The following is a 3,982-nucleotide window of genomic DNA, read 5'->3' on the forward strand; positions in this document are numbered from 1 at the left end:
CTAGTCAAGAGAGGCTCTCGAGTGAGATTCCAAATCTAAGTGGTTATGAAATGCAAGAGACGGCAAGAACGTAGACTTTTCAAGCGAAGATCTCAGTGAGATCCCGATATGAAATGCAAGAGAAGGGAAGACCGTAGACTTTTGAAGCGACTATCTCATTCTTATAAGTTGGGGTTTACAGGCAACTTCATTTCTCGTTGATAATCATACACTTTCTCAATCGACAGTTCATCTCTTGGCCGCTTAAGCTCCAGCCCACAGCCCCATGAAGAATCGCGCTTTCACGTTTTTGCCCATCTTCCTCTCCGTGCTCGCGCTGCTGGCCACTACTCACGTCTTTTCATCTCACGCTGCCGCTATGGATCATTCCTTAGGTAGGTTCTTGCTGCTTTATCTCTCATATTCTTAGTCAATCAGTACTAATCCAGCCCTCCTGACAATCGCAAACTTTTCTAGAGGCTATACAAACAATACAAAGATTTTCGCACCACAAAATCGTGACTTGCTAGTCCAGTGTTTCCCTTCTCACCGTATTTCCGCACTACAGTCCGCCTATTATAACTTGAAGGTTCTGGCATTGCGCAGCCGCAGTCCCTATACGGACGGCCATCCATGAGACTTCTACGAGCCGCATCAGAGGTTTTCGCTCGATAGGTAGCATAGCCGTGGTAATGCAAACCAATACCAATCCTGTGAACGCCCTAACTTCTAAGTTTGTATACACGGGGAATTGTTCTAATTTCTACATGAAATTGCAGGGCGCACAGCAGCAAGGCGGGCCGGGATCACCTGGATCGGCAGGCGCTAACTGTTGTTAGGCAAGAAGAGCAGCCATGATGCTGTTCTAGCTCAAACTAAAGAAATTGTTGTGCCAGCTCTCTCGTACGGATGTTAAATCAGCATGCTAGCGTGAATGATGTTTTTGAGCACGTCGTGTCTAGTTTAGGTTCAATAGCACGATCCTTTGGATCTCGTCTATTCGTTAGTTACTAATTAGTTCCAATAACGACGGCCTAAGATGGTCTTGTACGCAAGTTGATAATACAAGATTCATTTTATGATCTCCTTACACGTTTCCCCTGCATGCACCTTGCGCTATTTCAATTATATGGTATCATCAGATCGTCATTGAAGGAGACAGAGCCTCCGAAGAGGGTTTCTCGCAGCTTTTGCTTTCGTTTTATGTCTTCTCCAAGACTACCAACATCCTTGGCAAACTTCCTCGTCGATTTGTACATACTTTGAAGAAGCCTGGATCGAGATCATCACAGTTCTACATCATTACGGTACGGCCATGCTGTTGAAGCCCATGCATAGAACTTCATTGTAACTCATTGGTTTCAAATCGATTAGGGGCTAAGCTTGACAAAGTGTGGATCATACTAGCCTAATCTATCACTTAATGAACATAAAGATCATGGAGGATCAAACCAAATACAAAAAGCCATGGGGAGAGATAAATGAAGTATGAAACACTCAATCTATTGCAAATGTGCTATATTCAACCATACATGATAGGCTTCTTATATAGAGAGAGCCCTTAGAATAGTCAACCATGTGGGATCCTCTCATCCACATCTCTCCTTGTGGATACCCTCAATCCACATCTCCACATCATGTAATCCACATCTTAGGGTGGCTACTTTAATACATTCCTTATCACATACCTTTGCCCTTTAATCTATGTGCTCATGGCACCATATCTCAACACCTCCCCTTGGTGCCATGATCCTTTGGCTACTGCAAGGCGGTCAGATGTGAGTTACATTCCATCACCTCCCCTTAGTGCATGCATTGCTACTTAAGGTGGTCAAGTGTGGTTTTTACATGTCAATACCTCCCCTGGGTGCTTTCATAGCTACTCTCAGGTGGTCAGGTTTGATTTACAAACATGTGGGCTATAGGTGGAAAGGATGTTGCTTCTCAATGCTTGATGTCGATGGCATTCCCTTCTTCTTTGCTTGATGTAGCTTGATGCATGATGCTTTGTTCTTCCATGTGCCTTAATGCTTTATGTGTGGATGCCATGCTTCGTGCTATGGTCATCTCATGCACTTGTGCTTTTAGCATGCTTATGCTAGCGATGTGTGCATTCATGCTTTGATTTGTCATTTGTTGCAAAGGTCTTACCAATTGATTTCTTTCAATATTGGCAGTGTCTAATTGCATACAATGATTTTGACTGGATAGGCGCGTAGAGCTTGAAAAGACAATCACTTTTCCTTTTTGGAGTGTGTCCAAATTCCTCCTGGATTGCAAGTTACGCTTTGTCGAAGTTTTTGTGAAGAAGAGGGGGCCTTGATGATGTGGCACAGGAGTTCATATGCTGTATTCCAAACTGTGCTTAGTAAGGGCTATGTGCTTAGGTGGCATATTAACCAACCCTAACCACTTGCTGACCAAGGTTAATCCTACCCAGGTTAAGTTGACCAGCCACACCAAACTAACCAAGGTTCACTATGGTTGGATTTACTTAACCACAATTAAGCCTTATCCTACCACATGGCTTTTTTTGAGAACCTTAGAAAAAGTGGAAGCTTTGAAGCTTCTTTGCAGATGCCGCAGTCAAATTTTGACGACAGAGTTGGAGTCACTGCGACACAAAAAACTGGTGCACGAATATTTGCCATGGGGAGCCTCTCAACTACGCTTCATGGCACTGAGACTTTTACAGATTCTGGCTTGGATTGGGGCTAACAGAGTTCTCTCAAGCTCTCTCGAGCTGCGAGAGTAGCTCTTTCCCTCCCTCACTCGCAGAACCTTTGCCTCTTCCTTCCCCTCCTTGAATTGCAAGAGAAGCTCAAAGAGACTTGGAATTGGTGAGATCGCAGGCCTCATAGACATCTATGGCCTCATTGCAGACAACACACAGTGATCATCATCAACGTTGCTTTCACAACAACAATAGATGGGAGGATTCTGCCCCTCTTGCTTTTGCAGATGCTCATTGCATCTATTGGGAGTCACAGTTGGAGGCCGGCTGCTTTTTGCTAAGCACGTTGGCTAGCTACATTTGGAGGGCTAGAGAGGGTATAGGTGACAACCCGTTTGCTGTGGCTGTTGCGCCTTTTGCTTTGGCGTGCTTTGGCGGTAGAGCTTGTAGATGGTGTAGTAGGAGTTAAAGATGGCTGTCTGAGCGCTGTATGTTGGTGAGCCATGGCTAACTTGTGGGAGCGTTTGTTGAAGAGCAGTCAGAGCCGTGTCTACATATTTCATCATGACAGGGACGACAACAGAACCAAAGGCCACCAGCCAAGTTATGGACGAGTTGAGATGGGCTGGCATAGCACTTAGCTTAAGGTTAATGAAGCTTTGGCCGCCTTTGGCTGGAGATCGTTGAGGCAAGCTGCATCATTGGAGAGCATTAAGCCTGCGCATGAGGCTACTTGACCACTTCCGGCTGGCTGCCTTGCTGAGTTTCTTGGAGGCTTGTGGCTCTTTGCTTGATGCTCTTCTCGGCTATGCTATGAATAGCAACACATAGAGGCAGCAAACCTGTGGTTGATGAAGTCATAGGAGCCACTAGAGCTCGCTATGCTTGTTGTAAGGCTATGAGGCTTGTTGTTGCAGGTTGCTTTTGTAGGGGTTGCCGAAGCTATTGTTGTGGCGATGCCTCTTGTATGCTTGGCACAACTACTGCAAGAGTCGTTTGTTGAAGGATGGTTGTAGATAGAGCTTTGGGCTCTTTCTCCCTCTCTATTACTCACATGCAATGACATAAATATCTCAAAGCAATGAACGGAATTTTCATTCAATGGACGAAATTCGTTACTTAAGGTGGACGGAATTCTCTCATTCTAAAACTACAACTAACCTAGGAGAAAACATGTGCTCCTAAGGCAAGCCTTTAACTAATCCAGGAGACTAGACCTACGCTCTGATACCATGACAAAGTGTGGATCATACTAGCCTAATCTATCACTTAAAACACTTATTTCATTAATTTTGGACTTGTCAATGTACAAATTCATTTTTACATATA

At 44.6% G+C, this 3,982-nt stretch overlaps 1 long non-coding RNA gene across 1 annotated transcript; it reads left to right on the plus strand.

The window, feature by feature from the left end:
* The first annotated feature begins 227 nt into the window (after positions 1 to 227).
* On the plus strand, positions 228 to 906 carry LOC147898400 (uncharacterized). The gene is made up of 3 exons (XR_015541490.1): positions 228 to 374; positions 586 to 668; positions 759 to 906. It is a non-coding gene; the product is annotated as an uncharacterized LOC147898400 (long non-coding RNA).
* The last annotated feature ends 3,076 nt before the right edge of the window (positions 907 to 3,982 follow it).

Source organism: Dipteris shenzhenensis, chromosome 9, assembly GCF_047967505.1.
Source record: "Dipteris shenzhenensis isolate YYH24624 ecotype China chromosome 9, Dip_SZ_1.0, whole genome shotgun sequence".
NCBI classification, from domain to species: domain Eukaryota; kingdom Viridiplantae; phylum Streptophyta; class Polypodiopsida; order Gleicheniales; family Dipteridaceae; genus Dipteris; species Dipteris shenzhenensis.